Source organism: Pan troglodytes, chromosome 6 (assembly GCF_028858775.2).
Source record: "Pan troglodytes isolate AG18354 chromosome 6, NHGRI_mPanTro3-v2.0_pri, whole genome shotgun sequence".
NCBI lineage: Eukaryota > Metazoa > Chordata > Mammalia > Primates > Hominidae > Pan > Pan troglodytes.
Genome location: NC_072404.2, coordinates 61671966 through 61685419, shown reverse-complemented (window position 1 = coordinate 61685419; position 13454 = coordinate 61671966). Strand labels below are relative to the sequence as shown.

Below are 13454 nucleotides of genomic sequence, written 5' to 3'. Positions count from 1 at the left end.
GCACTTTGCACTCTCTCCTCCTGCCATATGAAGAAGGTCCTTGCTTCCCCTTGGCCTTCTGCCATGCTTGTAAGTTTCCTGAGGGCTCCCAGTCATGCTTCCTGTACAGCCTGTGGAATCGTGAGTCAATTAAACCTCTTTTCTTCATAAATTACTCAGTCTCAGGTAGTTCTTCATTAGCAGTGAGAACAGACTAATACAGTCCCATATCAGATGTATCGTTTGCAAACATTTTCTCCCAATCCTTGGTTTTTCTCTTCATTTATTGTTTCCTTTGCCGTGTAAAAGCTTTTTAGATTGACGCAACCCTATTTGTTTACTTTTGCATTTGTGGTCATATCCAAGAAATTTTTGTCTAGACAAACGTCATGGAGCATTTTCCTTTCTGAGTTTTATAGCTTCAGGTCTTCTGTTTAAGTCCTTAATCCATTTTGAGTTGATTGTCCATTGGTGATTAACTCTATCTTCAACCCCTCTCTTCTCCTCAGAGGTGGGGTGGGGCTTGGGGTTGGGGTTTAAAGTTCAACCCTCTAATTACATGGTAGGTTCCTTTAGCCACTAGCCTCCATCCTGAAGCTATGTAGGAACTTGGAGTCACCAGTCATCTCATTGGTTATGAATAGCAAAAGATGCTTCTATCATCCCTATCACTCAGAAAATGACGAGGGTTTTAGGAGCTCTGCGGCAGGAACTGGACATGAAGATCTACTCTATACAATGTCAATATGTCTACTATGTTTATGATGTCAATATGTTCACGATGTCAATATGTCTCATTAATGGCAATACGTCTCATTAATGGCAATATGTTTCATTGACGGTAATATTTACCATTATCACTTGGTCAAGGTGGTGTCTACCAGGTTGCTCTATGGTAAAAGTTACTATCTTTCCTTTTGTTGCTAATAAATATCCTGGGGGAAGATACTTTAAGGCTACCTACAGGACAGACGGACGCAGTGGCTCATGCTTGTAATCCTAACACTTTGGGAGGTGGAGGTGGGAGGATGGCTTGAGCCCAGGAGTTTGAGACCAACCTAGGCAACATAGTGAGACCTTCACTATGAAAAAAAAAGAAAAAATTAGCTGGGTGTGGTGGCGAGTGCCTGTAGTCCCAGCTATTCGGGAGGCTGAGGTGAGAGGGTTGCTTGAGCCTGGAAGGTCAAGGCTGCAGTGAGCTGTGATCATGCCACTGCACTCCAGCGAGCCATGATCATGCCACTGCACTCCACCCTAGGTGAAAGAGTGAGATCCTGTCTCAAAAAAAGAAAAAAAAAAAAAAGAAAGAAAAAAGACTATGTACATATCTTGCTTCTCAAACCCATTAATTTTAGCATCATCAGTGTATCTCATCTCATCTGCAACAATTATTAACATGGTGTTTGCCTAATGGTGTTCTTCTATTTCCCTCTTACTAATTTAGTATTGGAATTTTTCCATAAGGAAAAACTGCTTCTTATCCCCTATTCATTCATTTATTAGATTATTTGCTTCTATCTATAGAGACTCATGGATACTTATTTTATTCTATGAGTTAAAAGTCAAATACTTTTCTTATTTATTTTATTGCACAAATTGTTTCAGCTTTGGCCATTACGAGACTCCTGTGTTATTTCAACCAGGCTTTCTCCTTTCTTAAGCACTTTCTCACTTCTTGGCAATATAAGATGTTTCAGGCTCTCTAGCATTTTTCCTGCCCAGCCCTGGAATTAACCATTTCTCCAAAGTGCCCTGGTTCCTTTTACTGGAGAACAGGATTTAGAAACAAAGATTTGGGTGCTAGGTATGCTTATTGCTACTAGGGTATCATTGCTTCTAGGCCCTCTTAGCAGATATAGCTAGGAAATATATAATATTTATATATATATACACACAAACTAACCATGTATATACACACATCAATTATGTGTGTGTTTATGTGTATACACACACACACACACACACATATATATTAAATATCATGAGTTCATACTGATATCTGATTCCAATCTAATACCACAAGGTTCATTTTAGTCTTCCCTTTTTCCTTACTGGTAACTTCCTTCTTCAACAGTAAAAAATTGGTGGCTCTTATTATCTACTTATTTGTTCAATTGTGACATACATATAACACAGCTTTATAATAGAGTTGCTAACTCATACCCTTGTGAGAAACACAATTACTGACTTGATTACAGCATTTATGTAGAATTCTTTTCATCTTTAGCCTTACAGTACCCAGTTAAGATACTGTTTCCTAAAGTTATTTAAGGTTAGTTATTTTCTTCCTCACCTCTTTCAATGTGGTTACATCCTTCCTTTGTAATGTAGTTAGGTCCAATTTATTAGTGTTTATATTCACTCTCCTCTATTTTTTATTGTATTTATTCTCAGGTGGCTTCTTTCATTGTCTTGGTTTCACTGCTCATCCTTTCTGAGCTACAGAAAAACATACAAATGTAACCACCCTCCTGGACACCCCCAGGTAGATGTCCCTCATATTTCTCAAGCCTAACATATCCAAAACTCATTCTCTCTCAAGTCTCTTGCCATTAATTTTCCATACAGTAAGGTAGGTCAGAATGGTGACTCCATAGCCAAACCATATGGGTTTGATTCCCAGCTCCATGACTTTAGCTGTATGAGTCTGGTTGGGTAAATGACTCAACCTTTCCAGGCTTCTACTTCCTCATCTATAAAACTAGGAATAATAATAGTATCTACCCATGGGTTTGTTGTGAGGATTAAGGAAAAGTGAAAATTTGTAAATATTTAGAATATAACAGCACAAGCCAGGCGCAGTGGCTCACACCTGTAATCCCAGCACTTTGGGAGGCCAAGGCGGGCAGATTGCCTGAGGTCGGGAGTTCGAGACCAGCCTGACCCACATGGAGAAACTCCGCCTCTACTAAAAATACAATATTAGCCAGGCATGGTGGCGCATGCCTGTAATCCCAGCTACTTGGGAGGCTGAGGCAGGAGAATCGCTTGAAACCAGGAGATGGAGGTTACAGTGAGCCGAGATCATGCCATTGCACTCCAGCCTGGGCAATAAGAGTGAAACTCTGTCTCAAAAAAAAAAAAAAAAAAAAAAAAGAATATAACAGAATATAACAGCATATAATAAGCAGTAGATAGATAGATATATCTTAATTCTAACTCTTCTATCATATTCCCCATCTCAATGAATAGCAACACCAAGCCTGAAACCCGAATGGCATCCTGAGCTCCCTCGTTCTCCCTTAGGCTCTCTATCTAATCAATGTCACATTCTGGTATACGTATTCCCTTCCGTATCTCATGAATGTTTCTGGTCTTCATCTTCATGTCTAGTACATTGGTTCAGCCACCATCACTCTCACTTTGATTACTGCCCTTCCCTTCTAACTTATCTCCTTGACTTTAGTCTAACCTTTTCTTCATACTGCAGCCAGAGTGATCTTTCCTATACCCCTCTCTACCATGGAAATACCCTCATTTTACTTTTTGGCAAATATTAAAGCACAAATTTTAGTAAATATATAAAAAATAAAAATCACTTATAATATCACCTGGAGATAACTAGTTACCTTATTTTTGGGATTTATCCTTTCAGGCTTTTTCCATGTATACACACACAGGCATACACATGCACATATTATTAAATGTATAATTTTCTTTTCAGAAATCTACATTTTAATTGACAATATTGTAGATCTCACTTCATGACAGAAAACAAAAGTCAAAAACATTCATTTTCTTAATAGATTCATTAATATATTCCCTTGCATGCAATAACCAAAACTTATTTCATTATTAATAGACCTTTAGGTTGTTTTCTTTCATGCTTGCTTGCTTGCTTGCTTTTATAGACAACAGCAAACACTGTTAGACATACAGTTTTTGAATGATTTTGCCTGATTAGTTCCTTAGGAAAAGTGTAATTGCAGGGTCAAAGAAAAGGCAAAACACTGTCCAGGAAGGTTGTATCAATTTATATATTCATCACCAATACATGAGACCATTAACCAATGTCAGGCTTTGTTCTTTTGAAATACATAAACATATTTAATCACTGCTTTAACATGCACTTCTTAGATATATGGGACAGAAGTATTTATATTTTTAGCTTTATTTTTTAAATAAATTACCCTTTCGTGTCATCTGTCCATTTTTCCACTATTGTCTTTTTCTTGACAATAGTGATTTCTTGATTTGCAAGAGGTCTTTAGACAGAAGGTAGTATAAAGTAAAGGGATTAACTCAGCAGAACTGGATGATCCAAACCCTGAACATTTCAAGGAAAGGTACCCTGGCCTGCCCCCTTGGGAGACAACCTCTAAACCCCTGGAATATCCTGCCAGTTAAGAGTGTCTTTGTTTGCCTGAGGCCATGGGACATGTTCAGATGTTAATGCTAACAAAGGGACCCTGTTATGTTGAGAACTGCAGGCCATGTGGTAGCTCCTCCTCTGAAAGGGCTGGAGAGTGAAGGTCAGCCACAAGGGTGGTCAGCCAAGCCTACATGACTGGTGTTGGGGCTCAGAAAATGATACTGCAAATTAAAGGCCTCAAAAGCACAAGTTTCTCTCTGGCCTTCTCCTGCCCTTCTTTCTCTCACCCCTCATTCTCCCCTTAGAGTAGCCTTAGAAACTAGAATACCCCTTCCCCAAGGCAGGTCATAGAAACAACAACCCTTGGCCAGGTGTGGTGGCTCATGCCTGTAATCCCAGCAATTTGGGAAGCCAAGGTGGGCAGATCATTTGAGGTCAGGAGTTTGAGACCAGCCTGGCCAACATGGTGAAATGCTGTCTCTACTAAAAATATAAAAATTAGCCGGGTGTGGTGGCGGGTGCCTGTAATCCCAGCTACTCGGGAGGCTGAGGCACAAGAATGGCTTGAACCCGGGAGGCGGAGGTTGCAGTGAGCCAAGATCGCGACACTGTACTCCAGCCTTGGCAACCAGCAAAACTCAGTCTCAAAACAAACAAAAACAAAACAACAAAAAACAGGAATGCTTTTTCTCCAAAGCCAGTCATAAAACCTAAAAATATTACCCTAATTCCCTGCCTTCTGTATAATAACTGGCCATAAATACATTATATGACCTACCTTGTTTCATTGTAGGTCATAAGATCCTCATTCTAGAGTGGTCTTACCCCACACTGGGTAGGAAGGAATACTTCCCAAAGAGAACAAGGAGAATCTGAACACCCAGGCCTGGCTGCATTTCCCCATTCAATCTATGAGCATGAGATCATACCCTTTTTGTCCAATCATATTTATACATGGATGTCCATACCTAAGCATAAACTGTATGTTTATGTTTATGTTTCCCTGTATCTTTGGGTCTTCAGTCTGAAGGCTCCCATGTCACATAAAACTATGATCAAATTAGTCCGGGCGCGGTAGCTCACTCCTGTAATCCCAGCACTTTGGGGGGCTGAGGCGGGCGGATCATGAAGTCAGGAGATCAAGACCATCCTGGCTAACATGGTGAAACCCCGTCTCTACTAAAACTACAAAAAAATTAGCTGGGCGTGGTGGCGGCCGCCTGTAGTCCCAGCTACTCGGGAGGCTGAGGCAGGAGAATGGCGTGAACCCGGGAGACGGAGCTTGCAGTGAGCAGAGATCACACCACTGCACTCCAGCCTGGGTAAATTTGTATGCCTTGTCTCCTATTACTCCGCTTTTTTTTTTTTTTCCAAACAAATTCACTCTTGTTGCCCAGAATGGAGTGCAATGGCATGATCCTGGTTCACTGCAACCTCACCTCCCAGGTTCAAGTAATTCTCCTGCCTCAGCCTCCCGAGTAGCTGGGATTATAGGCTCCCGCCACCACGCCCGGCTAATTTTGTATCTTCAGTAGAGACGGGGTTTCTCTATGTTGGTCAGGCTGGTCTCAAACTCCCGACCTCATGTGATCCAATCGCCTTGGTCTCCTAACGTGCTGGGATTACAGGCGTGAGCCACCGCGCCCAGCCTATTCTGCTTTGTTTTTGTTTTTTTTTTTTTTGGTCAGTGCTTTTCAGCAAACCTTCAGAGGGCAAAGGGGAAGTTATAAAACTATTACCAAATAAACTTGTTATGCTTTTCTCTTGTTAACCTGTGTTTTGTTATAGGGTTTTCTGTCATGACCCTTATGACAGGGAGAAAAGGGATCACCCCTACACCAGTCCCCAATTAAAACCCTGAACACCAAGCTTGAGTGAGCTTCCCTGGTTCTGTATGGCACGAACACAAATCTCTCACACATTGTTCCTGGGATTTTTTTTTTTTTTTTTTTTTTTTTTTTGAGATGGAGTCTCACTCTGTCGCCCAGGCTGGAGTGCAGTGGCGCGATCTCGGCTCACTGCAAGCTCCGCCTCCCGGGTTCACGCCATTCTCTGGCCTCAGCCTCCCGAGTAGCTGGGACTACAGGCGCCCGCCACCAGGCCCGGCTAATTTTTTTGTAGTTTTAATAGAGACGGGGTTTCACTGTGTTAGCCAGGATGGTCTCGATCTCCTGACCTCGTGATCCGCCTGCCTTGGCCTCTCAAAGTGCTGGGATTACAGGCGTGAGCCACCGTGCCCGGCCTTTTTTATTTTTATTTTTATTTTTTTGAGACACAGTTTCGCTTTTGTTGCCCAGGCTGGAGTGCAATGGCATGATCTCGGCTCACCGCAACCCATGCCTCCTGGGTTCAAGTGATTCTTCTGCCTCAGCCTCCCAAGTAGCTGGGATTACAGGCATGCGCCACCACGCTTGGCTAATTTCGTATTTTTAGTAGAGACGGGGTTTCTCCATGTTTGGTCAGGCTGGTCTCGAACTCCTGACCTCAAGCGATCCACCCGCCTCGGCCTCCCAAAGTGCTGGGATTACAGGCATGAGCGCCCAACCTTTTCCTGGGAGATTTAAATGTTATCTGTAAAATTCCACAGAGAGAGAGGACAATGGGAAGCCTGCACCTGGTCTCTCCTGGACCTTGGAGCTTGCTCTATGGGCTTTTTTTCTGTTGCTGATATTTTTCTTTTTTGAGACAGAGTCTCACTCTGTCGCCCAGGCTGGAGTGCAGTAGTGGAATCTCGGCTCACTGCAACTCCCGGGTTCAAGCAATTCTCGTGCCTCAGCCTCCCAAGTAGCTGGGATTACAGGCACCTGCCACCACGGCCAGCTAATTTTTGTATTTTTAGTAGAGATGGGGTTTCACCATGTTGGCCAGGCTGGTCTTGATCTCCTGACCTCAGGTGATCCACCCACTTTGGTCTCCCAACGTGCTGGGATTACAGGCATGAGCCACCATGCTTGGCATGTTGCTGACTTTTAATTTGCATCCTTTCACTCTAACACTCTACCATAAATGCAACACAGTATTTGCTGAATTCTAGGAGTTCTAGCAAATCACTGAACCAGAGGGTAGTCTTGGGGACCCAAGAACACAGACAGTAACCAGCAACTCCCTTGTCAAACACACACACACATATAGTCTCCATTCCACCATTTGTCTTTTATTTTTGCTGCTTTCTAAAAGGAGCTAATTTGTAAAAGGTCTGCATGGTAAAATCTGTTTTTTCCTCTCTGTAGAGGCCCTAAGTGTGTGTGAGGGTTTTGTTCTTTTATTCCTTATATAAGTTAAACACATTATTTTTTTAACTTAAGTTCCACACATTCTTACATAAGCTCACAAGGGAAAAACATGGGAATATATGGAGTAAAATGTGAGGGCCCTTCAACTCTTTTTTTTTTTTTTTTTTTGAGACAGAGTTTCGCTCCTGTTGCCCAGGCTGGAGTGCAAGGGCGCAATCTCAGCTCACCGCAACCTCCGCCTCTCGGGTTCAAGCGATTCTCCTGCCTCCGCCTCCCAAGTAGCTGGGATTACAGGCATGCACCACCACGCCTGACTGATTTTTTATTTTTAGTAAAGATGGGGTTTCTCCATGTCAGTCAGGCTGGTCTTGAACTCCCGACCTCAGGTGATCTGTCCGTCTCACCCTCCCAAAGTGCTGGGATTATAGGCATGAGTCACTGCACCTGGCCTCAACTCCTCTTTCACTCTACTTCCCTCCTTGGAAGAATTCCTTGGCAGGCATTGCTCTCTATGCATTTTTTTTTTTTTTTTTGATACAGAGCCTCGCTCTGTCACCCAGGCTGGAGTTCAGTTGCGCGATCTCGGCTCACTGCAACCTCCACCTCCCAGATTCAAGCGATTCTCCTGCCTCAGCCTCCCGAGTAGCTGGACTACAGTCACGCGACACCACACCCGGCTAATTTTTTGTATTTTTAGTAGAGACGGGGTTTCACTGTGTTGGCCAGGATGGTCTCGATCTCTTGACCTCGCGATCCATCCACCTCAGCCTCCCAAAGTGCTGAGATTACAGGCATGAGCCATTGCACCCAGCCACTTGTGATTTTTATAAACAAGGGTTTACTACTTCCCACTTTAGATTAATAGATGACAGTCCATCTTAGTTGAGATTTACTTTTTTTCTATGATTTAATTTTTTTCTATTAAATAAGTGGACATCATTTCTCTTAATCTTTTTTCTCTCCTGATTTCTATTTTCATACTTTGCCTTGCAAGTCACATTATACTTTTGTTCCTGCAAACCATTATATATCATGAACTAGTATGGGTGAAATAAAAATTACATTTTGCAGGCGTTTATATACTCAGATGTGTTTCTGTTTATTTATGTTTTTGTTTTGAGACAGGATCTCACTTTATCACCCAGGCTGCAGTGCAGTGGCACCATCATGGCACACTGCAGCCTCAAACGCCTGGGCTCAAGAGCTCCTCCGTCCTCAGCCTCCCCAGTAGCTGGGACCACAGGTGCACACCACCACGCGCGGCTTTTTGTTGTTGTTGTTGTTGTTGTTAGCGACCAGGTCTCACTATGTTTCCCAGGCTGGTCTAGACACAATTTCTTTCTATGATTTAATTTTTTTTCTATTAAATAAGTGGACATCATTTCTCTTAATCTTTTCTCTCCTGATTTCTATTTTCATACTTTGCCTTGCAAGTCACATTATACTTTTGTTCCTGCAAACCATTATATATCATGAACTAGTGTGGGTGAAATAAAAATTACATTTTGCAGGCGTAAATGTAGACACAATTCTTCTATTAAATAACCATGTGACTTTGGAAAGGTATTTAGACTGAGCTTTAATTTCATTCATATTTATATTAGAATGTTGAAACTGAATTATTTCTTAGTTCCTGTATTTAAACTTCTAATTGTCCACATTTGTTTGCTGATGAACTAATCAAATAGTAACTTTTTCATTTAGTGTTCATTCAAAACTTAATAGTTTAAAACCTTAATCTATGCTAGGAATTGTTCCAAGCATGTGTGGGAGTAGGCACACTCCTTAATTTTTTTTTTCTTTTTTTTTTTTTTTGAGACAGAGTCTCACTCTGTCGTCCAGGCTAGAGTGCCGTGGCACAATCCAGGCTCACTGCAACCTCCACCTCCTGGGTTCAAGCACAATTCTCCTGCCTCAGGCACGTGCCACCACGCCCAGCTAATATTTTATTTTTAGGAGATGGGGGTTTCACCATGTTGCCCAGGCTGGTCTCAAACTCCTGACCTCAGATGATCCATCCACCTCGGCCTCCCAAAGTGCTGGGATTACAGGCATAAGCCACCACGTCCAGCCTCTCCTTAATATTTGATTCTCCTGTGTATCTGTGATACCAGGATAATTCTTCTTATATCTTTATTTAGAATTCTCTTAAGGGATACATTTTTTCTTGTAATAATGATTTAATTGAGGCAGTTTTAATCTTACAGCAGATTAGAATTTTCAACTCATTTTGATGTTGTAACTGTTATGGACTAAATTATATTCCACACCCACAAATTAGTATGTTGAAGTCCTAACCCCCAATGTGACTTTATTTGGAAATAGGGCCTTAAAGGTTGTCTTTTTTTTTTTTTTTTTTTTTTTTTGGAGACAGAGTCTCGCTGTCTTGCCCAGACTGGAGTGCAATGGCGTGATCTCGGCTCACTGAAACCTCTGCCTCCCGGGTTCAAGCAATTCTCCTGCCTCAGCTTCCCAAGTTGCTGGGATAGGCACCCACCACCACACCCAGCTAATTTTTGTATTTTTAGTAGAGATGGGGTTTCACCATGTTGGCCAAGTTGGTCTTGAACTCCTGACCTCAGGTGATCCACCTGCCTCGGCCTTCCAAAGTGCTGGGATTACAGGCATGAGCCACTGCACCGGGCCTGTAATTAAAGTTAAATAAGGTCATAACGGTGGGGTCTTAATCCAATAGCAGTAGTGTCCTCATAAGAAGAAGAGGCACCAGGAGTGCATGCACCCAGTGCAAAGGCCAGCAGAAGAGGACACAGAGAGATGCCAGTCCCTTCTGCAAGCCAGGAAGAGAGGTTCACTGGAAACCAACAGGGCAGGCACTTTGATTTTGAACTTCCCACCTCTAGAACTGTGAGATACCACATTTCTGTTGTTTGCACTCAGTCTGCAGTATTGTATAGCAGACTGAGCAGGCTATGACAGTCACCAAAGATGCATACTCTAAGGTAAAATTAAAAGCATGGTCTTCACAGCTGACATTTCCAATCAGTTGAAAATGACACCAACATGTTACAAGAACTATAACTCATAAGATTTATATAGTCCTCTTTTCTAATGAAATTCACATACAAATCTGCACTCAAATTAAACTGCTTTTTTTGGGGTAAAAAAAAAATGCATGGGTGTAAGGCAAAGCCAGATGCAATATCAAGATCATAAAGGGCTTTGAGGGCATCACTAAGGAACTAGAACATTTTCCTGATGGCGGCAGGGAGCCGCAAGTTTTCAGCAACAGAGTGACTTTCCACCAACATTCATCACTGAATAACTATCTATTTAGAACGTACTAATTGCTACAACCTACTAAGTGTTCCAACCTGCCTTTTAAAAAATTATTATTATTTTTTAACTTTTCTGTATCTTTTAAATTCCTCACAATTTAAGTTAAAAGAAATAGATCAGGCCAGGCGCAGTGGCTCACGCCTGTAATCCCAGCACTTGGGAGGCCGAGGTGGGCAGATCACCTGAGGTCAGGAGTTTGAGACCAGCCTGACCAATATGCTGAAACTCCGTCTCTACTAAAAATACAAAAATGAGCCAGGTGTGGTGGCATGTGCCTGTAATCCCAGCTAATCGGGAAGCTGAGACAGGAGAATCATTTGAACCCAGGAGGCAGAGGTTGCGGTGAGCGGAGATCACACCATTGCACTCCAGCCTGGGCAACAGGAGCGAAACTCCAACTCAAAAAAAAAAAAAAAAAATCATTATATGAAAGGACATAATTAAGGGGGATTTGCTTAAAACATTTATTTTATTTTTTGAGACAAGGTCTGATTCTGTCGCCCAGGCTGGAGTGCAGTGACTGGCTCACTGCAACCTTCATCTCCTGGGCCAAAGCCATCTTCCCACCTCAGCCTCCTGAGTAGCTGGGGACTACACGCACACACCACCAAGTCCGGTTAATTTTTCTAGTTTTTTTTTGTAGCAACAGGGTCTTGCCATGTTTCCCAGGCTGGTCTCGAACTCATGAGCTCAAGTGATCCTCCTGCCTCTGCCTCCCAAAGTGCTGCGATTACAGGACCGCAACCGGCCTAAACATTTTAAATGAAAAAATCTATGTATGTATGTACGCATGTATGTACGTATATGTATTCTGTGCAGAAACTGTCAGGGCAGTGGCAGAATCTAGAAATAGCTGGCCGAACGCCGTGGCTCATGCCTGTAATCCCAGCACTTTGAGATGCCAAGCCGGGAGGATCACTTGCGCTCAGAGACCACCCTGGGAAACATGGTGAGACGCTAACAACAACAACAACAACAAAAAGCCGCGCGTGGTGGTGCACACCTGTGGTCCCAGCTACTGAGGAGGCTGAGGAAGGAGGAGCTCTTGAGCCCAGGCGTTTGAGGCTGCAGTGTGCCATGATGGTGCCACTGCACTGCAGCCTGGGTGATAAAGTGAGATCCTGTCTCAAAACACAAACATAAATAAACAGAAACACATCTAAGCATACACACGCCTGCAAAATGTAACAAAAGTGTCACTGCAATTCCGTGGAAAAGTGACTCAACGGATAACGGCAAGGCAATGAGAGAAAAAGGTAATCTCTACCTAACCCCTTACCACAAATATCATACTCAATGAAATACAGATAAAAAGGAGAAAAAGAAAATATTTTTAAAATTCTTTAAACGTATTATAAGAAAATAAAGCCGAACGTTTGCATAATCCGGAGATGAGGAAAAACTTTCCCCCAAAATGACACCTATGGACGCTTGCCCAAAAATAAACTGCAAATTTTTCTTCAGCCTCAGAGTCATTCCCAGATAGTAGAAGACAATGTGTTTATAATATTGGAACGGGTAAGACCTTCCTATAAAAGACCAAAAATCTGAAAGGGACACGGGGCGGGTGACAGGAATGGGGACAGCGGGGACAGTGGCCGCCCCTCCCGCCGCCTGCCGCCTCCCGCCTGCCGCCTCCCGCCGCCGCCGCCGCCGCCTCCCGCCTCCGCCTCCCGCCTCCGCCTCCTCCCGGCGCGCACTCACCTCCGCAGACAAAGGGCGCTCCGCAGGCTCCGCCCCCTGACGCCGCCGCCGCCGCCGCCGCCGCGGTGGACCCGGGCGGGAGAAGGTGCCGAGGGCCCCGCAACCTGAGCCAATGACGCCCGGTGACTGGGCTCCTGGGGCCGGTCCAGCCACCGGCGCGCCAGGCCTGCTCTGAGGACAGCCTCCCCGCAATGGCGGCGGAAGACGCTGGCCTCAGATCCCCAATACGCATGCGCTGGCGGCGCTCCGAGCCTGCTTCCTTCATCGCAACCCTCATCGCCGGGGCTCCTGACTCCCACCAGCTTTCCCGGGTCTGTTTTTCATCGGGGCTATGCGGACCCCGGGGACCGCGGCCTCGAGCCTTCCCAGAATTTTCCGGTCCTAGAGGGCCGAGGGGGACGGGCCGAGGACCCGTCCCTTCGTCCCTGCCAATTAGAAGCGTTGGACTGTCCGTCTCCATCGTGACGACACAAGCCTTCCTTTCAGTCCTGGAACCACCCCTCCTTCCCATCAATTTCATATTGATGAAACTCAAAATATAATGATGATGGTGTAATTGGCCGGGCGCGGTGGCTCACGCGTGTAATCCCAGCACTTTGGGAGCTTGAGGCTGGTGGATCACCTGAGGTCAGGAGTTCGAGACCAGCCTGGCCAACATGGTGAAACCCCCGTCTCTAATAAACGTACAAATATTAGCTGGGCGTGGTGACGGGCGCCTGTAATCCCAGCTATTCCGGAGGCTGAGGCAGGAGAATCGCTTAAATTCGGGATGGGGAGGTTGCAGTGAGCAGAGATCACATCATTGCACTCCAGCCTGGGCAGCAGAGTAAGACTCCATCTCAAAAAAAAATACAATAATTATATCATTATATCATTATATAGTATATGCTACTGATGCAAATAATGGAATTTTATTTTATTTATTTATT

The 13454-nt window shown here is 43.9% G+C and overlaps 1 protein-coding gene across 4 annotated transcripts in view; it reads right to left on the bottom strand.

Moving 5' to 3' along the window:
* The window catches only part of ZNF713 (zinc finger protein 713), a 61590-nt gene extending 48614 nt beyond the window's left edge, over nucleotides 1-12976 (bottom strand). The window contains exon 1 of one of the 4 annotated variants that reach the window (XM_001158589.7): nucleotides 12526-12976. The gene's annotated coding sequence lies outside the window, so the exon portion shown is untranslated. The remainder of the gene's footprint in view (nucleotides 1-12525) is intronic. The other 3 variants (XM_016957501.4, XM_063814229.1, XM_016957500.4) reach the window with 3 other exon arrangements.
* Between the last annotated feature and the right edge of the window lie 478 nt (nucleotides 12977-13454).